Here is a 26,323-nt window from a genome sequence, read left to right as displayed (position 1 = left end):
TCTGCCTGCATTTGGCCTCAGGTGATTTATCTCCCGTTAGTTTCCCAGATGACTTCTTCCTTTTCTGTGCTGAGTTTGCATCATCTCTTCAGTGAAAACGGGAGCTCTTCATCCCTGATTTTCTTGAGCGCTTAGCACCCAGTGGGACTCAAAGACAATTCAAGGATCACTGCCACCAGAAAGGTTTCTGCTGCCTTTAGGTGGGGCCGGTCACTCCCCACGGTGTCCCTGGAGTTCTCTATGTAGATGATTCTCTCAGCAGGTGCAACGGGACACCTGCTTGTGTACGTTTCCTTTCCTTCTAGTTACCATTTAAGGACAGGAGCTGGGTTTCAGTCACCTTGCATCCTCACACTTGGTGAACTGATAGCTTGGACTATTCCACAGAAAAATGAACCGGCAGGTGGCTGAAGTTCTGTCTCACGGCGCTCTCGGGCCAACGCATCATTTCAAGTTGACCCAAGAATTGCCACCAAAGAGACCCTCCTGCTGGGACCGCAGGGAGGGCAGGACTCTCCCTGCTGCCTGTGAGGAGGGCCTGGCTGAGCTCTGCCTGAGGAGCTCTTCCAAGGGGAGCGATGAGAAAGGTGCTGCCAAGAGCTGCCTCCCGAGTCACCACATCTAACCCCCCCACCTGGTCCCCTGGGCAGGAGCCCTGAAGTCAGAGATAGGTGCAGAGGTGCCAGCCTGGCCTGCGACGCATAGTGGGTGTTTTATGGTTGAATGCTAGTTCCCTTTGTCTGCATCCTGAGAAAATCCCATGAGAGCCTCCAGGCCTGTGTCCCCACAGCTGGTGACTCAGAACCGAGGAAAACAGTGAGACACCGACTAGTTCAGTGAACTGACCTAGATAACAGGGTCGGGAGGGTCTGAAGTGGGCGCGTTGTCTCTGTTTGTAGCTTTCCTGCTCCTCTCCCTGGGCTTCGTATCTGCCCCAGACACCTGTGGTTTGGGAGCATCTTGTCTCCCTGCTTCGTTTGGATCTGGAATAGCCCCCAATGACTCATGTGGCAAAGATTCAGTTCCAGCAGGGTCCCACGGGGTGATAGGAAACTTAGAGGTGGGACATAGTGGGCGGTTTCAGGTCACTGGAGGCATGTCCTTGGAGGGGCTAGGGTGACTCTGCCCCTTTTTCTCTCTCTTTGTGTTGTATCCATGAGGTGATGGTTTTGTCCTGTGCTCCCTTCATGAGGTTCTGCCTTGCCATAGAACCAAAAGCAACAAGGTCAATTGACCATGGTCTGAAATCTTCAAGAATGTGAGCCAAAATAAACCTTTCCTCTTTTTAATTCCATCATCTCAGGTATTTTGTTATAGTAAAGGGATTCTGACTAAACATTCCTTCTCCAGGCCTTGAGCTCCTGAGAGCTAAGACCTTGGCTGGTTTTCACTGGGCCCCAGGCGCAGTGCCTGACTCAGGGTAAGCTTTGCTTGCTGATGATCTGTGTAGAGCTTTTATAGGATGAAGGTCACAGGGGCTGACTTAGTGAACTCTCTGAGATGACCTAGGCTTCCTTTTTGGAGTTTCTATGTGAGTTAGGAGCCCCCAATGCAGCCCAGTTGAGAGAGAGGGAGGTGGATGGAGGTGGATAGAGGTGGATGGAGGTGGATGGAGGTGGATGGAGGTGGGGAATTCTGGGCTCTGTGGGGATGGAGAAGCATTCCCGTCTTTCCACAGGGCAGTGAGCACCTTGGTCAGGCTGAAGACCTTCTGGTTGGCTTCTGCTCATAGCTGAGTCATGGCCAGAGGGCCTCGCCCCTGCGGCTAACAAGGGACTTCCTAAAGTCTAAAGGCCGTTGACCTCTGGCCAGCTCTGGGCTGCTGCCCACCTCTCAGACTGTTCTGAGTTTCCTCCAATGTGCTTCCTATCAGTCACCCTGCAGCTCACCCGAGGGTTTCAAGTGGGGAATGAAGTAAGTCGACACCCGCTGTCGCTCAGGGCCTAGTCAAGCCCAGCAGCCCAGCCCTGATCACACAGGCCAGGAGGCTCCCCACCCTGCCAGGTGACCGGTCGCATGGCTGACACGCAGTGGGACCGGAGCTGCTTATGATTCCCAGAAGGGGAGCTCTCAGGTCCAGGGCACGGCTCCGGGGACGATTGTTATTGCAACGTGTGTGCGGGGGATGACATCATGCTATGGAGAGCAGGAATTTTTTTTTTTTTGTCAGTCTTTTAACACAAGTTTATGTTTTTCAGACCTTAAAACTGCAGGTCATTCTTTACATTTGCTATTGAGAGCAGATGTGACTGATCCCTATCGGGTTCTGCTGAAAACCGGCAGGGTTGCGGAAGGTCAGATGCAGAGCGCCTTTCAATCTCCATTATTATTTCCTCCACTCAGTGGCCTCGGCAGGGAGCTCCTGCTTGGTAATGGTGGCCTTCTGAAGATGGCAGGCTTCCTAGTCCCAGTCCCCGACCACTGGTGATTCCCACCCTGGAAGTCACCCTGAGGCTCAGCAGCCCGCCCCAGGAGAGAGCCTGGGCTGAAAGCTCAGCACTTTCTGAGTCCTGGCTTCGCTGTCTGTAGGACAGGGGTAGGAACTGGTGGACGTGGAGGGGCTCAGAATGGGAAGAGTGTCTTTGGCCACTGCTGGGTCTTCCTCCAGTGATTTGGGGATGTGCAGAGGGATACCCCTGTTGAAGGCAGATGCTCACTATCCCCTGCCCTGGCACTGGGAAGGTAGAGCTGGTGAGGGGAATAGACCTGGTGTCTCCTAAAGGAGAATCACAGGGGTGTCTTCTGGGTTCCCATCCATCATTGGGGTCACGTGGTAACTCTTTGGGGCAGTCGTGTTCACAGGCCACTTTTATAGGAAAATCTGCAGCTCAGACTGGAGAAAACATAGGCAACCTTCAAAATCGGAGTCTTTTATGTTTGGAAGTCCTGGGGCCTAGGGTGGGGTTGTCGGGAATGGGCCCAGTTAAAGATGCCTGTGTGGTGCCCGTGGTTGTTGTGAACACCAACGTGCTGTGAACAGGGAGAATCCTGAGGATGACCTTGGAGGAGACTGTAACTTCCAAACAGAAAGAGCATACTTACTTCTGAGAGTATAGCCAGACCCATTCTGGGCTGACGTGACAGAGGGAACACCAGCTGTCCCCCTCCCTGATTTGATACTGGGGTATTTGTGGCATTCTCGGTATGGGTTTTGATTTAGGGAGGACATAGGGGGGATCAATTTTTTGGCCATCAGGGCTTTGGTGCTGCCATGGAGATTCTTTCATGCATTCTTTCATTCACCTATAGATTGACTGATTCATCCATCCATTTATCCATCTATCCATTCTTCTGTCCATCCATCCATCTATCCACTCATCCATCCATCCACCCACATATTCATTCATCTACCATCCATTCATCCACCTATCCATTCACCATTCGACCATCCTCTACTATCCATCCATCCATCCATCCATCCATCCATCCATCCATCTATCCATCCATCCATCCATCCATCCATCCATCCATCCATCTATCCATCCATCCATCCATCCATCCATCCATCTATCCAGCCACACATCCATCCATCTAACCTTGCATTGATCCCTTTCTTTATCAAGTACTTATGGAACATCTTTCCATGTCTTCCTCTCATTGGAAATATAAAGAATAAGACAGTCCCTGCCCTTGAGCTCAGAGCAGACCTATTAAAGATTGTAACTGGTTGTGGTTTAGGCAAAAAGGGTGATGGGAATAGAATGACACTTCCTGCTTAGCTCCAGAGGGAAAGTGGAATGCCAAGGAATGCGGGCAGAGTGGGGAAAGAATTGTGACCCAAAGGAGACACTCGAAAGAAGTGCCCACAGGAGGCTGGGACTTTCCAGCACCAAAATATTGACTTTGGGAACCTGAGGCCTTTTCTGCTTTACTTCCTGTGACATCCACTGTATACAGACTGGACCATTGTGTGTCCCTTCAGAAGGGCCAGGAGTTGAGGCGTGTGTGCGTGCGTGTGTGTGTGTGTGTGTGTGTGTGTGTGTGTGTGACAGCAGATAGGAAAGCTTGAGGTTCCAAAGCATCACTTTAGAATTTGGGCACTTGGGAAAGGGAGTTTACTTAAAGGAAATTTTATATTACTTTGGTCGCGTATTTTTTTAAAAAATAAAATTTTTTTAAACAAAATCACGCTTTAACTTGGAAGCATCTGTTGGTTGATACATGTGTTCTCATGCAGTGACTTTTCAGGAAGATTTGCTGACTGGTGAGAACAGAAGTGTCATCCACGGCTGCAGGAATCTCAGCACCGGGGGATGAATGGAAGTCCCAGAGCATGACAGAGCTGGGTCAGATTCAGGAGGAATGGCAACGTGTTTACCTTTTCTCCAACTCTGCAGTCCCCCCCTCGGAAGCCGGAACGGTGAGAGCTACCTCTGTCTGAGGCCGCAGCTGCTTGGCCTCCTCACAGCCCATGCCAAGGGCGGTTGTTCCAACACCTTGATGGCTGTGATGCAGTGACTCAGGTGCCACAGCTGTCAGATAATCTGCCGGATCTTTCCCTTGCCTTGTGGGGACAGATGAACTCCCGGGCAGGGGAAGAGCTCTGAGGAGTAACGAGGGCGGCCAGTCGGGCTTGGCCTGGCGGGCACCACGGGAGTGACTGGGAGTTGAAGCTGGGGGCAGAAAGTGGGCTCTCCCCTGGCCAAGGGGACCGTCCCCAGAGGGTGCAGGTTGGCTTCCCTTTCAAGAGGAGCCAGCCACAGTCAGCACGAGGCTGTGAGCCGAGGAGGGCCCCTCGGAGCCCTCCCTCGGGCCTCTGGGAACCTGGCCGCAGTGTTAATAAAGGCATCCTCTTCTGTCTCGGATGCAAAGTGCCAGGTTACGGTTGGCCCCAGCGCCGCAGCCTTGGAGCCACTGAATCCTCCGAGTGCATCCTTTTTCCTGGCACTGCGGGAGCCGCCCTGGGTTTCTGGGTCGAGCCATGAGATCTCAGGATTTGCATCCTCTGGTATTCCAGAGAAGAATTCTCCTCTCCTTTGATGTTTCGTGGACATCTTGAGACACTTAGGGGCGCACTCTCAGGGAAGGCCGAGGCCGGGCTGTGCGGCTCTCATTATGCTGTTAAAACAGACCCCGGGAAGGGAGGCGGAGTCTCTGGAGCAGATAGCTGCATGGCCTAGGGGAGCCTGGTGCAGGAGGCCGACCTCGCTGACTTCTTGAACCAAGAGCTGTATTTTACTGCACTTTGGGCAGGAGTCGGTGGCTTTGCTGCCGGTGTCATTGTCTCACAGTTGGAGGTCAACATGGATTATTTTTCCTGACATTCGGAAAATCATACCTTAAAGAAATGTAGTTTAGACATAAAAAAAAATAAAGAATAAAACTCCACTGTCTTTTCGTTACCTTGAAATCCATTTAAAAAGCCCCACTGTTACTGGGGGATGGTTGGAGCAGTCGCCCCAAATGGCCTGGCTTCTCCTGGTCTCTGCTCGTCCACCCCGCCAGCAAAGCCCAGCAGAGGTGATTTTCCCAGGGGCTGGTTCCAGCGCATTGTTCTGGTCACTGCCTCCAAAAGAAAGTGCAATTGGCCAAATTTGTCAGACCCTCCCTCCCTACGGGGGTGGGGTGGGGTGGGGAAGCCTCCTTCCAACCAGTGGGCTTTCTATGTCCCTGAACACACTGAGTGCTTCTCTGTACTCATGTCTGTTGATGCTCATCCCCATCTCCTCTGCCACCAGTCCCCCAGGGTCATCCAGCTCACCTCCTGAAGCTGGAAGGAGCCTCTACCCTTTTACAAAGCCTTTTCTGCTCCTCTCAGACCCCAGCGCTTCTCTTCTTCATTCTCCTTTCTCATTTTTCCTCTGACCTTAGAGTGGCAAACAGTTAGGGAAGTCACACAGACCTGTGTTTGAAGCTTCTTTGTGTGTGAGCTAGCTGTGTGACCTCAGGCAATTTGCTTAACCACTTTGATTCTCAGTTTCCCCACCCATACAATGGGGATCTACATACCTACCTTGAAAAACTGCTGCGTGGGGTCACAAGATCATTGAGAGGAACACATTTAGCCCAACCTCTGGCCCTTGACAGGTACACTGAGAAGAGTAGTTTTATTTCTGCCTGTGGCACTTAATACATTCAAATGATTCTACTAATTTGAGGACTCGCCACACTTCAGTACAGAAGCGTGAAGCAATTGGAAGGTGGAAACCCATCTTGTGTATATCCCATGGTGACTTGCATAGGACAGGATCAAGGGACACTCAGTAGTCCCTGAGCAGATGGAGGACAGGGTAGAAAGAAGGCCCATGGGTTTTGTAGGAGGTGCCTGGGAGCCTGGCGCTCACAGCTGTCCTCATGAAGGCCAGGTGAGTGCCTTCAGGGCCAGACGAGTGTCGAAGAGCAGATTGAACTGCTCTGCCCCCTGTCCCTTGGCACAGAGGGACCTCAGACTCCCCCCAGGACTCCGAGTAGGAAAGAGACTGGCTCTAGAGCATGCCTCGCCCTGGGGACTCAGGACACACGCCGTGGCCACCTTTTAGCCGGTGGGTCCCATGGGCTTTCCTCTGCCCCAGCAAAGCTCACAGAGAACCCCAGGATTCCCAGAGGGATGTTGGCTACTCTGCAGGGGAGGAGCCAGGAGGAGCACTCCCGAGATGAGGGAGAGGGAAGCCCAGCAAGAGGGCAGAGGCCCCTTTGGAACCCAGGGTGGGTGAGGCTGGGGGTGGGCAGAGGCACTGGGACAGCCATTCACCCTGACCCCCTGGGTGGCTCTCAGCAGCTGTCACACCTGGCTGGAGGGCCCTGTTTGATCCTACCTACTGGCAGCCTTCCAGAACCTTCCCACTGAGGAGCCCTCCTCCCACATCCTCTGAGCCCCTCTCACCCTAGTCTGATGCCCTCAGGGGACAGCCGCATTCTAGACTCGGGTCTCCTGCTGTGCCATCCTCTCACTAATGCAGTTATGGAGAATTGACTGTGTCCTGGGTACTGGCCTCAGTATTTTACATAAATTTTCTTGTTTAACCTTTACGGGAAATGCCAGAGGCAGGTGGTGTTTTTAACCCTGTTCCGTAACTGAACAAGGCTGTGCCATTTGCCTCAGGTCCTTCCTTCCTGGTATGGACGGAAGTTGGCCGTAACCCAGTCCAGCTCTGGGACGGTGCTGCTAACCTCTTCTAGCTTGTCCCTGCCTGGCCCAGAGGCACCCCACAAACGGCAGTTATTTTACTGTCATTGTTATTGTAATGATCTTGTTGATAGTGATCACAGGCTACTAGTGCTATCACTGCTACTACTGCTGCTGCTACTCCTAGGGCTGTGACTACAGCACTAGAGCTACAATGACTGTGCTATAACAATAGAATACAGCTACAACAGCTGTACTATCATTACAGCATTACAGCTACAACCGTACCTCTATCACTACAGCACTAGAGCTACACCTGTACTGTATTAGTGCAGTCCGACAGCTACAGGTGCTGTAACAACTACCCCACCATGACAACTACTATTATAAAAATGACTGCAGCTCTAACTACTACTGTAATGACTACCGTAAGCATGACTACAGCTGCTAAAACACTATTCTAACTATGTAGGGGACAACTACTATCACTACTAATTACAACATTACTACTACAGTTACAAAATTACAAAAATTACTACTACAAATATAACTGTCACTGCAACTATAACAACAACTGCTACAACTACTGCCACTTACCTGTCATTGTCCAGGACCTTTCGTAGGCTGAAGGTCAGAGTCACGCAGTCCTTCTGCCCACATAGCGTGGTTGTGAGCGTGGGCTCTGGAGCAGGACTGCTCTTCACATCCTGGCTTGGTTGGCCTCTAGCGGGGCAGCCCTGGGCAGGCCACTTAATCTTTCCATGCCTTGGTTTCCTCACTTGTAAATGATGGTAGCAATGGTCTGCCTGCCTCAGAGGATGCTGGGAGGAGTCCAGGAGTTAATGTGCAGACGTGGCGGCACCCAGCAGGACCGTGTGGGGGTACCTTCGGATCTACTCCCTTCTTCCCTCCCTGCCATCACACTTTGGCCTCAGCTGGCTCTCTTAAGTTCCGGCTGGGAAACAAGGCTCAGAGGGGCTTGCTGATGGGAAGAAGGTTGGTTTGGAAACCTGAACACAGAACTGTGAGGACAAGAGCCTTTCAGAATCTCCATTGGGAAGCAAGGGTGCACTCTGGGCAGGCGGCACTGAGACTGGCTCTGGCTCTGAATGGTGGCTCCTCCGTCCCATGTGATGACGCAGTCAGCCAGGGGCCCTTCCTCAGATCCTCAGCATCTTCATCTGTAAAGCGGGTAGAAAACCCCATACTTTATAGGGTGTTTCTGAGATTTAAATTGCATGATTTTTGTAAAGGGCATTAAACGCAGTAGACAATAAATAGAGATATTTTTATCCAGTAACCTGGTTTTCAAGGTGTGGTCCCCAAGCTGTTAGGAGCAGCATCATGTGGGAACTTGTTAAACATGAAACTACTTGGGCACCATCAACCGAATCCACTGATGTTGATTTTACTGAACGTAAAATTTGGGGTGGGCCCTGGCAACCTGTGCTCTCCCAGGTTCTCTGCTGTCTGCTCAGGGCTGAGAAGCACTGATCTAACACAGGCCCAGGATCTGGCCTGGGAACGTGTGGAGGCCGCTCAGCACAGTCGGGAACATAGTAGGTGCTGAGTATCTGACAGCTCCCTCGTCCCTCCTACCTGGGCAAGCCACGGCCCAATGGCTTCCCCGAAGAGGTTAATGCTACCGCAGACCTCCTGGAGGTGAAAGGGCCTTGTTCCCCTGGAGGATAGACACATTATAACGGCTTCATTTGATTAAAAGGGGATGTTGGTCATTAGTTATGACCCAAATTTCTTCTCTCCCCAGCAATCACTCAAAGTGCTCCCAGATGCGCAAGGGGCTGTTGGTTACCTGCGGATACAACCTCCCTTTATAACAAGGATGCCCATGCTAATGAAGACTTGGAGACACAGGTTGCGGGCCTCCCCGCCCCCTCCAGCCTGGCCTGGGTTTGATGGAGTGAATGGTTGAAGGGAAACATATGCATTCCAGATTGGACCCGAGGAGCTGGGCTTTGGGAGGTGGCCTGCTTCCAGCGGCTGCCAGGGGGTGGTGGGGGAACTCTGCAAGTATTTGTTGTTCCCGTGGGGCTAATTATGGATTTTTAGAGGCAAGTAGCCGCCCCAATTTCGGTTAGCACAGTTGTTCGTTACTGCATAATTAAGAGGAAGGGGGAGCGGCTGTGGTGGGGAGCAGGGTGTAGGGAAGGCCAAATGCAAATAGCTTGAATGTTTTTGTCTGAGGAACCCTGGGCAACAGTGGCCAGGGTCAAATGTTCAGCTCTTGGAAACAAAGCGGGCAGGTTCTGAGCCACCTGGACAGCTGGAAGCGGGGAGTCAGGGATGGAGGGGAAGGCATCAGAGGGCTCAGGTGTGGTTCACCTCCTGGTAAGGTGGAGGGGAAGGCAGGATGCTGAGTTGAGCTCTCCCTGAAGCTGATGCGGCAGCAACCTCGGTGGAGGGAGCCCTGGGGGAAGGGGGACAGGTGCTGAAGGGGGAGATGAGAAGTGGACGGTGTGAGCAAGGAAGGAAGCTGTTAATCTTGTGAGCTTTTCTAGCTGAGGCCGGGAAGGTTCCAGAACAATCATTTGAATGTGAAGCCCTGGACTGAGTCAGGAGCCCTGGTTTGTCACTAACGGGCTGTGTGCCCTGGAAGGCATCCTGCCATTCCGAGCCTGGCAGCCTCATCTGTAGAGCCTCATAAGGTCACGAGTGGATGTTCCTAAGGACCCTTTAGGAAAGTCTGGCTCTTGGTCTGGAGCACTGTTGTAGAGGAAATAGAACGGGTGTCTGTGTTCTCTTTGATCCTGATGCTTTCCTTTCCCTTGGCTCCATAGGTGGGGAGTAAATCTGAAATGGAAGACATGGGAGGCTGCCCTGGTTGTAGCCATGGTAGCCCCGTTAGATACATCCAACTTCGAACCAAAGCTCCATCCGAGCAGCTTCCTTCCGGCTCAGACTTTCTTGCTCCTCTTCTGTGGTCTGTTCAAGGGGCAAGCTGAGCCCTTGGGAAGGCTGAGGAGGAAGAACACCGATTAGTTCTGGTTGCTGCTGCAGCAGGTCACTACCAACAACGGTTGAAGATGTCAGAAATTTGTTAACTTCGGGTTCTGGGGGCCAAGGTCAGGTGGCTACCTGCCCTTCTAGAGCTTTGAGGAGAATCTGTCTTCCTCCTTTTCTAGCTTCCTTTCCAGCTCTTCCCCCATCTCCAAGCCAGCAAGGTCTAGACACACTTGTCTCATGCTGCATCTCTCTGCCCTGGACTCTCCTGCCTCCTTGGTCCACGTTCAGGGTCCTGGTGGTGACATATGGCCACTCTGATAATTTAGGACACACTCCTTATTTTCAGGGCAGCTGATTAGCGACCTCAGTTCCATTTGCAGCCCATATCCCTGGCTGTATCATGTCATGCAGGCGCAGGTTCTAGGCGTAAGGAAGTGGGCATCTTTGGCAAGTCATTATTCTGCTGACTGCAGATGCCAAGCCCTGGCTGCTGCCAGCCCAAAGGACTGTCGCTTCATTCCCAAAAGTTGATTCCTGGGCAGCCTTCTGAGACCCCTGTTTTCAGGGTTGGGGTTACTCTTTTCTCCCTGACTCGGACCAGGTGCCCTTGTGGGGATGCCCAATCCTGTAGGAAGGGCTGTCTTTACACTGTTGAACATCTCAGGGGCTGTGGACTCCTGCACAGGGAACTTCTCCAGGCTGAACAGGGATCATTCAGTAAGCCATTACCTGAGCATTTCTTTTAAATAACTCTTCAGCAGGTTGTGTTGCAGTGGGGAAGAAGTCTTCCTTTTAGGAGAAGAAATGAAACTGTCTGACCGGGAAAGATGGAGGGGCCCTAGACCTGCTCCCGAGGAAAGCTGAGCTTTGAACTTTAACCCTCCGTCCGTTGCGGGCTGTGTTGTGTTCATGGTGCAATTCTCGGGCAGAGGTTTCTCAGCCCTCAGGATCCCTAGCTTTCTCCCCAGAATTCCAGGAACAAAGGGGCAAATGATGAGACAGCTCTAACAGATGCACAATTTTGTGCCTATCAAAATTAAACTGGGCGGGGGGCTGGGGTTGTGGCTCAGTGTAGAGCGCTTGCCTAGCACATGTGAGGCACTGGGTTCAATCCTCAGCACCACAGAAAAAATAAATAAATAAAATCAAGGTACTGTGTCCAACTACAACTAAAAAAAAAAAAAAATTAAACTGGGCCTATTTTTAAGTCAGAAGTTCATGTTCATTGGAAGGCTGGGGAGGCGCTCACATGCTCAGATTTGGATTGCCTGTGCCCAGTCCTACTCACTGGTCAGTGCCTTGTCCAATAGAAATATAATGTGAGCCACATATGTAATGGGAAATTTACTGGTGGTCACACTTAAAACTAAAAAGAGGGCTGGGGGCCTAGTGCAGTGGTGGAGTGCTTGCCTAGCATGTTTGAGGCCCTGGGTTTGAACCCCAGCTTCACACACATACATGCAAAAGTAATATAAAACAGGTGAAATTAATTTTATTAATATATTTTTATAATGTATATCTTTAACCCAATATATCCAAAATACTATCATGTCAACATGTAATGCATACAAAACTATTACTGAGGTGTTGACCTTCTTTTTTTGTACTTGGTCTTCAAAATCTTGTGTACATTTTGCACTGAGAGCACATTTCCACGCACCTGATCTGTTTTCATTGGCAATTCTTGATCTGAACTTAGAGTTCATAAAACTGAATGTTGAGATTCACGTATCCAAATTGTTCCAACCATCCTTTCAAGTTATCCAACAATGGACTTGAGGATCCATTTTTAATTTTAAATTCAGCAATGTGAAATAAAATGGAAAGTTCACCTCCTCAGTGGCAGTGGCCAGGGTTCAGTGTCCCCAGTCACATGTGGCTGGTGACTGTTGGATTGGACAGTACAGTCGAGGTCCTTACTCTATAGGCTGCAGATGGAAGCAATGTCCTGGGTGGGTGTGCAGGCCTGGGTGGGAGGCTGAGGCTCCCTGCCTCTGGGGGCCGTGCAGCAGCGCTTCTGAGCCCATGCACCCCTGCCCCCTAGTCCAATGCATTCATGAGGCCAGAGCCCTGCTCTTGGGGGGTTTCATTCTCTTTTGCTCTGTCATGAATTCACACATTCAGTACAACTAACTGAACATCTGACTGAGCCAGGTGCTGTTCTGGATGTTGCAATGAGTTGAACAGAAGGGTATAAGTTCCTGCCCTCTAAGGAGCTTAGTTTACTGCAACATTGAGGGAGAGCGGTAACAGGTGAAGAAATACGCAGACCATTTCACAGAGTGCTAACTGCACCAGAGAAACAGATAACAGATGGACCAGGGAGTGAGTAGACGGAGCAGAAACTTCTAGAGCGTGGCCAGAGGGGCCTAACCTCAGAGCTGAGGCTGAGGTTAAGCACAGATCTGTAGGCATGAGCAAGGAAGTTGGGTGAATGACTGCTGAGGGCTTAGGGCACAGGCTGTAGGGTGTTTAAAACCAGGAGGCCCAGGTGACCTCCTGGAGCCTGGCAAATCACTCAGCAGAACACAGCTGTGCAGGAAGCTGGTGTCCTCAGACATGGAAAGACCTCTAGCTCACCCTCCAGTCATGAGCAGCAGGCTGGGGAGGCGCTCACATGCTCAGATTTGGATGGCCTGTGCCCACTCCTACTCACTGGTCAGTGCCCAGGGCTGCTACTTAGCCTCCCATTTGCTCTGTTTCCACATTCATAGGGCTGCTGTGAGGATTCAATGTGTTATTACACATTAGACACCTTGCGATTTTGAGGTGCTTGGAAATGTTAGCTGCTGCTTATCAGATGTGTTGTGAGTGCTGTCCAGGGCAGCCCTGAATGATGTTGGGCACTCACAGTTCTGGGATGGAGAGGGACATGTGAAAGGAGGTCAAGGTTGGGGTACTTGTGCTGACTACAAGCATCTGAAGCACCTTCTACCTTAGTGACACTGCTCTGCTGTCAGTCAAGCGGGTACTGTGGTGGGGGTGGGAGGGTGGAGAGAGTCCAGCATCCAGGCAAATTCTCAACTCAGGCTGGCCCATGCACCAGGTGCAGGGGGCAGTGGAAAGCCTGCTCGGGCAGGTGGACCTGTTCTCTGTGGCCTGAAGTTCCACCCTCAGCCCCTCAACCTGCCCAGTTTCTCTCTGTCACTTGTCTATTGACAGGTTATCATGGCAATAGCAAAGGCACCAAAAAAGTTAATTATTTTCACCGAACAAAGCAGAACAATTTGGACTTTGGTTTAGCGTTTCTTAAAACTGGGCTGTCTGTCTCTCTTGGGTCTTGACCCTTCCCGAGCATTGTGTCTTTGGGTTTCCTGCTCAGAGAACAGAATGCCTTAAAGACAAAGTCACCCCTCAGCTCCATCTAGAAAAGCTGTGATCAATGAGGGAAAGCCACTGTCCCGGGGACGGGAGTCGGAGAACTGTGCAGTTCAGCCGCTGCTCATGCGGGGCCTGGTGGGGAGGGCTGTGCCGATCACATGTTGCCGTCATCAACTTGTTTTTAAAACCCCAATCCAGGCCCTTCAGTGTTCAACATTTCCAGTCGAATGTTCGGAATGTCCCAGAGATTAGGAGGGAGGCCTGGTGAAGAGTTTTTTCCAAGAATTTAATTATGAGTGCGTGTGACACTCAGGACTTTTATTGGGCACCCAGCCAAGCATGAGACCGGGAGGGGAGGCTCCCTGCCAGCCCCAGGCTCTCCCCTGCTCCACATGCAGGGTGAAGATGAGGGTGGGCCTGCGCAGACTCCGCAGCTGAAATGCTGGTCTGAGGGGAAAGAGCAGAAAGGCTTCATCTCCTACGGGCCAGGACGCCGCTTGTTGGTTTGGTCACCTCTTTATCTGCCAAGTGCATGTTTATTAATCCTGCTAGGGTCTGGATGTGTCCTTTTCAAATTGACATGCTGAAATCTTCACCCCCAAGCTGATGGTACTAGTGGGGTGGGGCCTTTGGCAGGTGATCACATCACGAGGGTGGAGCCCTCCTGAACGGGATTGGTGGCCTCCTAAGAAGGGACCTGAGAGATCCTGGATTCTTTCCACCACATGAGGTTACAGGAAAAATGGCTGTCTATGAAGGAGCAGCCCTTACCAGAGTGGCACCTCCATTTAGGATTTCCAGCCTCCAGAATGATGGGAAGTATTTGTTTTAATAACTCTTCCAGGCTACGGTATTTTGTCATAGCAGCTCCAGCAGACCCAGACTAATCTGTCTACTCACGAGGCACTGTTTAGGACCTAAAGAGAGAGAAGTAAGAAAGGACAAAGCTTCCTGTCCTCCATGGATCCTGCATGTTACTTGGGAGACAAGTAGGATAATAAGCCAGGGGTATAGTTTATCAGTATTGACAGGGACTGTGTGAAAAATGGAACAAGGTGGTGGTGGGGAGTGTTGGGCACAGGCATCGGGATTAATTTTGGGTAGGATGGCCAGGGACAGCCCGACTGAGAAGAGGATATTTGTGTCAAGGTCCAAAGAGAGGGCAAGAGGGAGCCCTGGTGAGCTTCAAGGAGAGAACACTCCAGGAAGAGGAGAGCAGGTGCAGAGGCCTCAGGATAGACCTTGCCTGTGTGTGTTCAAAGAAGTGCAAAGACGTGGCTGTAGCTAGAGAGGTGGGAGAGGAGGGGATCAGAGAGGGGAGGAGGCAGCGTGGGGACAGATGATGCAGAGTGAGGCAGGGGTGTGAGCTTTGTGTGAAGGAACCGAGGAGCTCTGGTTCGATCTGCCTTAGGTTTTTGAAGTGTCACTTTGATGGATGCAGGGAGTCTAGCCAGCAGCTGTGGTAATTGAGGATGGTGGCCCACACTGGGGAGGTCAGCCGGGGTGGTGCAGAGCCATGAGATTCTGGATATAATCTGAAAGTTGAAGTGATAAGCCGTTTGCTATTGGGTTTGATGCGGGATGTGGGGGAGAAAGGAGTCAAAGAACTCCAGCACTTTTGGCATGTATATTAGGCAGGGCTCTCTAGAGAAAGAACCCATGGCGCGCACATGTGTGTGTGTGTGTGTGTGTGTGTGTGTGTGTCTAGAGAGCGATATGTTAAGAAATTGGCTCATAGGATTGCAGAGCTGACAAGTCCAATATCTATAGGGTGGGCCACAGGATGAGAGACCCAGGGAAGAGCCAGTGTTGAAGTCCAAGTCTAAAGGCCATCTGTTGGCAAAATTCCCTCTTCTGTGGGGGAAGTCAGTCTTTTGCTCTACTCAGGTCGTCAACTGATGGAATGTGGCCCACTTGCTTATGAAAGACAAGCTATTTTATTCAAAGTCTGATGATTTAAATGTCAATCTGATAAAAAAAAATATTCCCAGAAACATCCAGAATAATGTTTGAGCAAATATCTAGGCACCGTGGCCCAGCCAAGTTGACACACAAACTTTATCGTCACAGTTTGGCAACAAGGGGAACGGCACTGCTGTTGCTGAGCTGGCTTGGGAGACAAGCTGGGCCGACTGGGTGACTGGGAGCTTGGTCTGGGAACCCTTCAGTCTGTGAGGCCTACTGGACAGCCAGGTTGGAACGCAGGTAGGAATTGAAGAAGAACAGGCAGGGAAGAGATATTTGGAAGTCAGCACCTCCCAGAGATGGCATTTAGCGCTATAAAATGGATAAGGTCACCAAGGAAGAAAGCATGGGAGGAGGCGCTCCTGTGGACCACTGAATGAGCACCTGAGGCTGCCGTCCACCTGCTGGTGAGGGAGAACGGGGCTGTCTGGGCCTGCCGGCTACCACATTGGGCTGTTCTAGGGAGCTAGCCCTGGAAGAGCTGAGGTCATGCTGTGTGGGGTGGGGACCTCTAAGAACATGAACTTGGGCCTGGTGTGTTTCAGGCCTCAGCTTTGCTGGTCTGGCAGTTCTCAGTGTCATGTGAAAATTCACTCACTCAACACCCTCTTTCTGAGTCCTAACTCTGTCCTGTTTGGTGTCTCCCAGAAACACACACACACACACACACACACACACACACACACACACACACCACTGTGTAGTGAGGCACATTCAGAAATGTGAGTGGAACAGTGTGGCGAATGCATTGGGAGGAAGGGAGTGCTGAGGGAGGACAGCTTGCTTGGCAGAAGAGGACAGTTCCGCTGAGAGCCAGCTCCTTCCTTGCAGCAGAAGTTTTCCGCAGGCTGCCATTGCCCTGCATCCGCTGCACGTTGTTGCCTTGTTTCCCAAGTGCTTGTCCACCGGGCACCCTGACCCTCTGGCTTGCTCATTATTTGGCCCTTGACTCACGGGTTCCTATCTGTCCTACCTGGATGGCCCTGCCTCATCCCCAGACCCCTTCCCATGTCAGATTTCCATCATCCCATTGCAAGAGTTGCCATCTCCCTTTCTCTTTGCACAGGGATTATTCTGCAATGAAATCCAGGGTCATCGGTGGGCAAAAGGCTTAACTTGGATATGGCTCTAGCCTGGAACAGCACCCTTGGAGGCAATTTGGAAAGTTCTTTCCAACTTCAAGGACCTTACAAACTGTACTTCACTGTAGGTAAAGCTTGGGGTGGAGGCAAGGCCCTGGGTAGCAAAGGCTTCAGATTCCCACGGCAGGCATCACCCTCCCTATTAATCAGGTAGTGCCTGCCATAGGAATGTCTCTTTAGCAAACAATCCCTTGCTAACTCTGCAAACCTGGCAAAGATGGGAGCTTTGTCACCACGTTCCAGAGTTCTCCCCCATGGCGGGGCTCCAGCACCACACAACCCAGGCGTTCACCCCTGAGTGCCTATGCCCTCCCTCCTGGCCTGGACTGTAATCTTGCTCACATTTTAAGGGTAATTTCATCCATATGGCCCTGATTCGTGCATCCCAAGTGTGCTTGATGGAGACTCAGGTGCCAAGATTTCCCCTCCAACTGGTTCCAAGAAGACCCCATGTGGATGCCAAGCCAGAGGCCCCTCTGCATTTTCTGGGTTAGATGCTTCCTGCATCTAACAGAGCATTCAGTGGCCTCTTTGGGGGAAATTAAGAACTCTACGAATGCTGCGGCTGGTAAGTTCCTGGTCACAGAACTAGACTTGGGTGCTGTGCACGAGACCATGGGTCAGAGGGCTGGCTGAGCATGGCGTGCGACATTGAGACCATAGGGTGGGAAAGCATGCTGGCCTGCGTCTTACTGAGCCTTATTTTTGGTGTGGTGTTTGTTCTTTAGGTCCTGCCTGCTGTATTTCAGCACATGGTCCCTTCTGCTGGACCCCTGGGGCAGAGGATATGCATAGAGATAGATACTGTGAGAGGGACCCTGGAAGGGATAAGGGGAGACCCAGCACTGAGGGGCCAACCCAGAGTCCAGGAGCTTACCTATTGCTCGAGGCCCTTGATGACGATGGGCCCTTGTTGTGCATGGAGAAGCCCTTGTATCCCAATTCACTCATCAGCTCCAGGGAAGCTCACTTATGACCATGAGCTTGGGGACGCTTTCCTGGACTCAAACCTGGAGGTTCTGGTCTGCACTTTCATCGGCTATGTTGAGCAGGGATCCTGCTCACACCCACTCACTCCTCCAGAAGAAATCCCAGAGCTTAGGGATTAGCCCTAAGTGCTCAGATGACTGTGCTTTCCTGGTCATGTCATGTGAAATGACTGACACAAGGCCATGTTGGCAGGTGGCAGGTGGCAGGTCTTAGATATGTTAGTCATCTTTACATTGCTGGGACCAAAATATGTGACAAGAACAATTTAGAGGAGGAATAATTTATTTTTGGCTCAAGGTTTCAGAGATTTTGTTCATGGTTGGGCAACTCCATCTTTCTGGGCCCAAGGCGAAGGGCATGGGGAGAGGGGAGGCTGCTATGTTTATGGGGGCCAGGAAGCAGAGAGAGTGTGGAAGAAGCTGGGGGGAGTGGAGATGGACCCTTCCAGGACATGCTCCTAGCAAGCCCCCTCCTCCAGCCAATCCCCACCTGCCTATAGTTACCGCACAGTTAGTCCATTCCATCTAGGAGGGACTGGTTAGGCTACTGCTCTCATTATCATTGCACCTCTGAATCTTCCTGCATTAACACAGGAGCTTTGATGGGCATCTCATATCTGAACCTTAACATCAGATGACAGGATGGAACTCAGAAATACTAAAAGGTCTATAAGTAAAAGTTACCAGGACCATTGTGAGGTATGGTCCCTCAGAATCATTGATGAGCATTCTCTTCAAAAGCTGCCATTTGGATATGAATTTGGTGTGAGTCTGAGAGTATCTCCCTAAATATTGGAGTGGGATGATGGAGGGAAAAGCATTATTTTTGTGAATTGAAAATAATTTAAATTATAATTTGTGCAGGTCTCCAAAGTACTGAAAATGTTGCTTTTTTGTTATTGGATATTGTTTGGTAGCTTGTTTGCACATATTTAAAAATAGCACATTATGTCATTTCTGAGTCCATGGTGTAGAGTTTGAATTCTGATCTAACTTTGGAGGAATACTGATATATTTTGGAAAAATATATGCACCCAAACAAAGGATATGCTCATTAGCATGATTCAATCTGCTCCGTACAGATCCTCATTCTTTTCCCTGACCCCAACCCTTAAATGCTACTCACTCATCTCCTTCAAGTTGTGATTACTTAGTTTTAAAACATAAAAGTAGGGGCTTGGGCTGTAGCTCAGTGGCAGAATGCTTGCCTAGCATGTGTGAGAAATTGGGTTTTCTCTTTAGCACCACATAAAAATAAAAAAATAAAATAAAGGCATTCTGTCCATCTATAACTACAAAAAACTTAAAAGTAAGAGCTGCGGTTCTTCATATAGCAACTTTAGGCTTGCATATTAATTCTGAGGAGTTTTCTGCTAGATATCCATCATACAGCAACCCTCCCCCATCCTTGGCTTTGCTTTTTATGGTTTCAGTTACATGTGGTCGATTAAATAGAACATTCCAGAAAAACAAAATAAACTTTTCTAAATTTTAAATTGCATGTACTTCTGAGTAGGATGATGAGGTCTCACTCTGTCCTACTCCATTCTGCCCAGATTGTGAATTATCCATTTGTCCAGTGTATCCATGTTGTATATACTCCCTTCCCGTTAGTTACTTAGCAGCAGTCTGGGTTATCAGATTTACAATCACACTTTCATGGTACTTGTGTTCAAGTAACTCTTACTTAATAATGGCCCCAAAGTACATGAGTAGCGATGCTGGAAATTTGATATAGTCTATTGTTGTGATTGTTCTATTTTATTACTAGTGATTGTTAATCTCTAACTGCACATGATTTATAAATTAAACTATAAATTTAGGTATGTACATGTAAGAGAAAACCCTATAAGATTTTTTCCTGTTCATGGATTTAGTCATCCCCTAAGGGGCTTGAAATGTATGCCTGGCAGATAAGGGGGACCATTGCAATGTATTGTCATGGCCTGGAGTGGACATGCATTGAGGGAGACAATTTAGGGATCCAAGAAGGCAGGCACAGCACACCTGTCTTGTTCTTTATTATATCCCAAATACCCTGCCTTACTGGGACTCAAATCCTGGGGTGTGTAAGTGCAGAGTCACTGTCCTTCCAGGATGAAGCTTCAATTTATCCTTAGATTTGGCATGGGAGGTGTTCCTTCTTGTTTGGACTCTGGGCCTAATCTGCCACCCTCTCCTTGGGGGCAGGTTCTGGACTTCGGTTTGAGATGCCTGTGATGCATTCACAGGCAGATGCCAAGTGGGCAGTTTGGTCTCTGGGAAAGGGAGATTTAAAATTGTCATATCTATGTTGGCTGATATGTGGCTTCTAAAGTCCCACGGGGCTATTTGAAATCACTTAGGGGGAGCGTCTAGGGAAAGAGAATATTGGGGTGGGTGGCTGAGCTTAGGAAATGATGATATATAAAAATCAGAGGGAAACAGAGGAACCAACTAAGGTTCTTAGGGAGTATTTGCCAGGAAGGAAGAAAAGCAGGAGAGGGTGGTACTGAGGATGTCCAAAAAAAAGGGGGGGGGCTCTATTAGTGTGCCTGTGCACACTAATAAGCCAAGCCAGAGAAACTGAGTGGTTTGAACAACTGTTATTTCTCACAATCTGGCAACAAAAAGTCCAAGGTTAAGGTCCTGGTGACAGGGTTGGTGCCTTCTGAGGGCTGGGAGGGAGTCTGTGCCAGGCTCTCCTCTACCTTCTGGTGTTTCCTGCTGTCTCTGGTCTGGTTTTGGTGGTATCCCCCTCCTTGGGCCTTCAAGCTCACCTGGTATCCTCGCTGTGTGCAGGCTTCTGTGACTGAATTTCCCCCTTTTGTAAGGATACCAGTCGTACTGCACTAGGGGCCCACCCCGCTCCACGGTGGCCTCATCTTGATTCATTACATCTGCAGAAGAGCAGAATTATGGGGAGGAAGAGGCCAGAAAGCTCACAGCCCCGCTGTGGCACAAGTTCTTCCCTCTCTTCTCTGCCCTTTCCACTGTGATCCTTGCCTCTCTCAAGCCGTAACAGATTTTAAGTCACTTAAACACCAACAAGAATTTATTTGCTGAAGAAGTGCAGCATAGCCTTACTTGATGTATAATTCCAAGGTCCTGGAGGCTGGCAGTTTGGAAATAATGTCACTAGGTGCCAAATTGGGGTAGTATTGTTGGGGCTTGGGCCCAGTATTGTGATATTTCAAAGAGCTGAGCTACTAACTGTGGCATTTCATATGGGAGTACGGGACTGATGGGAGGAAGAATTAAGGTCTCTGAGAAACTCTTAAAATCCTGCCACCCTGCTTTCTCTCAGGGCTGGCTGAGCTGGACCTCTATGCATTGTCCACAAAATGCCAGAAACTCTTCCTTGGACAGAGGTTCCCAGAGGCCCCCTTTGCCCCCTCTCCCCCATTCTAAACCCTTTCAGCCCCCACCTTGAGACCAGCTTGTCCAGCTGGCCTCACTGGGCAGGCAGCCCCTTGATGAAGCAGGACGTTTGGATCTTCCAACACAGACTCCAGAGTAATAAACCAGGGCAGCGCTCTGGGACCCATAAAGCTCACTTTCTACCTTTCTCCTAATGACATCATGGGATCTGAGGGCTCCAGAGGTCCTTTAATAAGCCCATGGGTAATGGACCAGCCAGACACAAGCCACCTGTGGAAATGAACGGACGGTTGACGGTTGATTTGTAGATGACCACTCTCTCTACATAATGGTGTGTGTGTGTGTGTGTGTGTGTGCATGTGTGTGTGTGTTCCACATTGAGCTCCACCAGGCTAGAGAGCTTGGAGAGCAGTTGCAGCTCCTGTCCTCTTAGTTCCTGGCTGCTGGGGTGAAATCTTTGTACCCCCTTTCCTAGTGGCTGGAGAAACCAGCAGGGGATTAGGGCAGAGCCAGGAGAGCAGAAGGTCCTTAGACCTTGGGAGTGGGTGATTGAAGAGGCCTTAGGAAAGACCCCATCCTTCCTCCTGGATCTTCCTGAGCAAGGGCAGCTATTGGGGTTTCTGGGAAGAAATGAAGCCTGAGGAGCTTTTGGAGCTCAGAGATGGCCAGTCTCCCCTCCTGCCTCACCAGGAAGTTGCCCTGGGGTAAGGCAGACTGACATTTCTTTGAACCAAAGAAGCAGGGAGAGCAGGAGTCTTGCTCAATACCTACTCCATGGTGAGCTGAGCTCCGAGACCCATGGGAGAGGGATGCGCACCAGGTGAGAGAGGATCCTGCATCTGCCATGTGGTGACTGTTCCCAGTTACTGCCACTGCCATCCCAAGTCCCAGCCTAAGGTGTTGGTTTTGCTAAGGAAGCTTTTAAATAGGGGCGAGGGAGTCTGGCAATAAGAATTTGGCCCCCCACAAATGGCCAAGAGTCCCCAAGGAAGCTCCCTTATTCTGCCCTTAAGGAAGCTAGACCCTTGTCCTGTCCACAGGCCCGTCTGCTTTACACTATCTTAGAGAAGCTGAAAAGCCATAAGGTACTCTTAAAACTTTTAAAAACCAGTTGGAGTCAATGAAAAGTTTTTCCAAATGTGGTGGGGAAGCTCTCTGTCTTGGCGAATGAGTGTTTACATCTTGTGGTGTGAACAAGAGATGTGATCACAGATGCCCAAACCACTTCCTTGGCTAGTGGTACTATGTTTCTGCCAACTAGGGCACTGGGTATAATCCTTTGACCCTATTTTGTTTGACCTAGAATCCACTCCTTCCCCCTCAAGGCTCTCTCCACAGCCTGAAGTTTCCTTTGTTTTCCTCTTGGGAGGATCCAGGTTCATGTGGCACATGGCTTGCTGGGGTTCATGTGGCACATGGACATGAATGGGCCACAGCCTAGGGGCTGAGGGTAGGTTCTGTTTCCTGGATCCCCACTCTGGGCCTGGCACACAGTGGGTGTTCATAACACTTGCTCTGCAGAGAAGACACAAAGCCTCCCTCTGGCCTCAGTTTGATTTCCCAAGGGGCCCTTGCAATAAATTCAGCAATGACTACTTGTCACACAGACACCTCCTAGGATGTGTGGTGATGCAGGAGCTGAAGGAGACACTGAGCCACGTGGAGAGCCCAGGGCCACTAGACGCTAAATGAGAGAATATCAGAACAATGCATGTCCCTGGTGAGTGCTACAAGAGAATGCAAAGAGGTAAACCCCGGCTGGGCTGAGACAGATGGGGTTTCCCTGTGAGTTCCATTTCTTACCAGCTGTGGATGTGGCAGTTTGCTTGACCTTTCTGATATTTGTTATGTCATGTGAGACTAATAGTCACTGCCCTTGGCACCCCAGAAGTTGGATGCAGAGCTTCAACAGCTAATGAGCACTGAACTGGATGCTGTATGTGATGAGGGGGCCTAGAAATCATCTCGATTCTTGTTGATACAAATATCTGATGACCCACTGAAATGTGGGCCTCACCCCTGGGGATTTCTGGGCACCAGTGTCGTGTTCTTCCACCACCTCTTTTCTTTTCACTCCCTTTTCTTCCAATAGCTAGAAATGATTATTTGCTAATGCTTCCCAAGCCTTCCCAGGGAGGGACGGAGGGTGGACCTGTTGGGGGACGGCAGGGTGCTCAGAACATACTGCTTTCATCAGGAGACCAAGTTGGGAGGAAGAAGATGGTGGTTGGATCGAATATTGGTCCCTCACATGCTGCCAGTGGGCAGTGATGCTGGTGTTATGACACTGTCAGATGGTTTTGATTCCAGCAATTACTTGTCAGAGCAGTGGGACATGATGGGATAAATCAGAACCAGCCAGAATCTGAACACTTTTCTTTCACCCAACAATGGAGTTGGCTCTTACATGGTCTCTTTGTAAGTTTTATGTTGACTATTTACGGGGGCAGTGCAAGTGAAGCCCCTTCTCATTTTGTCTCTCCAGATGTGGACGGGTATTCTCTGGGGGCAGAATGCAGTGGAACAGCTTTGGTGGAGGGGTGGAGTGGAGGCACAGTTCACACTCTGGCTGCCCAGTGCACGACCTCCTTCTTCAGCTTCAGAACGGAAGCCTTTTGGGAAGTGGTGAATTTTGCAATTTCCTTCCTCTCTTCTCCTCCTCTGGAACAGTTTCCTAGATGGATCCACAAGCTCACATTTCCAGATATTTTTAAGAAGGGCATAAGAGATATCAGTGGCCTTAAAGCCCAGCAGCAGAGGGGTGTAGGCCATGATTGTATCTACAGAACTTGTGGGGCCATGACTTCTAAGTAGAGCAAGGTTTGGTTCATGCTTGTTGACTGTGAGACACTGGAAATGACTCACTTCTGAGTTTTTTGAATGCAAAGTTATTCTTTTTTTAAAATTTATTTTTTATTTTTTATTTTTTTTTATTGTTGGTCGTTCAAAACATTACATAGTTCTTAATACATCATATTTCACAATTTGATTCAAGTGAGCCACTTTCTCAGGAGGTAGGGCCTCCATGACACACAGAGTTGCACATTCAATGAAGACACTAACAGAGCTCCTTCTCCCAGTCCAATCCTGGGGCCAGAGAGGAATGGGTCTTGGTTCCAACAGGAGTTTATCCTCTACCAAGAGAGATTAACTAACAAGAGGTCTTTTTGGAAGCAGTTTGTCAGGAGGGAGGCAGGCCCAGAAATGTAGTAGGAAGAGGAAATATACTTCTCTGGTAGAAGTTGGTCTTGGAAGTGCTCCTGGGAGAAGTTGAGAAAGAGGTCATAAATGAAGGAAGAACTGGCATTAACAGGAAAGGCAGAGGCAAGGGACAGTGTTGGGGTAGCTAACCATCCAGGTTGTGCTGGGGACTGAGAGGTTCCCCAGGGTGTGGGACTTTTAGTAGTAAAACTGAGACGGTTCTGTGCAAATAAAACTGGTTGGTCACCCAAGCTAGTGGAAGGGCCATGACTTTAAGAGTCAGAATGACTTCAGTTTGACTCCTAACACTGCTATTTACTGTGTGATCCTTCATATATTAACCACCCTTCATATATTAACCTCCCTGCACCCTAATATCTAACACAGCATGAAGATCTAAATGTCACTTTCACAAGATTCTGCCTAGTCCGTCAGTATCAATCAGAGGTTGTTGTTAATTTAGATGGAAAAGTAGAGTTTTCAAATGCTATGCAGAATATATTTGGAGCTGAGAATAAAGAGGTTTGAGGCACATAGAAGCAGGGACATATCATGAAGACTTGAAATATTTTTTTTCCCCCTTAGGACAATGGTTAATCCCTGAATTAACCAGAGTAGTGGGACATATTGGATAAATCAGAACCAGCCAGAATCTGAACACTTTTCTTTCATTCAACAAGGGAGTTGCAATGGAAAGCAAGACAGCCTGATTCATGCCTCAGAGAGGTTGTTTTGAAATTGAGAGGGAAGATTTGAACCTACAGACCTGGAAGGGACAGGAGTGGATAAGGATGATGTCGTGCAGTGTTTGAAAACTGGGACTTATATCCTGAGAGGAAACAGGAAAGCAGAGTTGAAGATTCTGTAGGAGAACATCAGTCAGCTCAGGGTCAGGCTGGGAGCCCTGAAGGTCAAGAGGGCCTGGAACTCTTCTGAGGCTGGATGCTACTGGTGGATTGTAACTACATGCTGAGCTGGGCTGGAAGGTTAGATGCGTTCCAAACAGATCTGACACCTGGGGCGTTGTGTGCACAGGTGACCTCATGGGCTCCTTGGGATGTGCTTTGGGTCCTCTGGCTAATGAGCCTTCCTCTTGCCTCCATTTTCTCCCTGGGCTTCATCCTGCACACAGGCTTCTTGCCAGCGTGTTGATATCTTGTCATCTCCATGGTGACGGAACAATGGTATCTTAAACACATGACTTCACCGAGTAATTATGCAGAAGAGTGTGCTGGGAGGGGAGCTTTGGGGGCTGGATGAGTCTGGTTGGGTTGGGAAACCCTCTGAATCAGATGCCTGTGAAACAGGCCCTGGCCCAGGGCCATGATGGGCTAGTCCTGCCGTTGAAGTCACTTGGATCAACCACCGAGGGTGGTGACAGCCTCCTTAGCTCCATGGTATTGGAAAGAACTTTCTGTAGATAGTAATGACTGGAAGGAGTTACAAAGAGAATGAAATGAATTGGCTGACTTCATGAATAAGTTTTTTTTTGTATGTAAATCATTCAAATACATGAAAAGAAAATTGTGAGAAATTATTTGCAATAAGTAAGATGTATAGAGTTATCCTTAATACTTAAGAAAAAAAAAATTATACTCACAAAAGAAAAGAACCCTAATAGAAAATGTGACAGAGGACATAATAAGAAAATTCGTAATGAAAAAAATTCATTCATTCATTCATTCATCCTTTTAGTGAGAACACTGAGCAGTTGTTCTGTAGCAGGTACTGTTCTGGGTGCTGAAGATACAGCAGTAAATAACCAACCATCCTTGCCCTCATGGAGTTTCAATGTTTTCTGCTGTTTTTCTACATTTTCTTTTAATTAGTCTTTGACATTAATTAATTCCATTCCCAATATAGTCTTTATTTGGGATCATTTTCACTCAGAGTTGAACTGAAAAAATTCATTTCCCGCCTAAAGCATAAACCGCTTGCTCTGTTGATGAATGAATCCTTCCTTTCCTCCCTGATGTATGATGTCACCTCTCTCAGATTAGTGCATTCTCATGTTTGGGTCTCCATGTTCTGCCTGAACACTTTGTCTAACAACTCTCCTTTCTTTTCCACGCATTAAGGAGGGTTCGTACCGTTTCTGATGCCACGGGCTTTCTAGGGTGGGACAAGGATGGTGTTGGTTGTGTTTTCACGGGAGTCAGTTTCATCTGTCCACTTTCTACTTTAATGAACAGTTTATGATTCTTGAACTGTCCCAGAGCAGGCAGAATTTGTTTCCCAGTTTCCGAAGGCGATTCCAAATGTTCCTGCATTTTATGTTCTCCCATGTTCCTCAAGCCTGTCTCTTCTCTCCTCAC

This window comes from Urocitellus parryii, chromosome 12, assembly GCF_045843805.1.
Source record: "Urocitellus parryii isolate mUroPar1 chromosome 12, mUroPar1.hap1, whole genome shotgun sequence".
Taxonomy (NCBI): domain Eukaryota; kingdom Metazoa; phylum Chordata; class Mammalia; order Rodentia; family Sciuridae; genus Urocitellus; species Urocitellus parryii.
Note: the sequence above shows the minus strand (reverse complement) of the source record.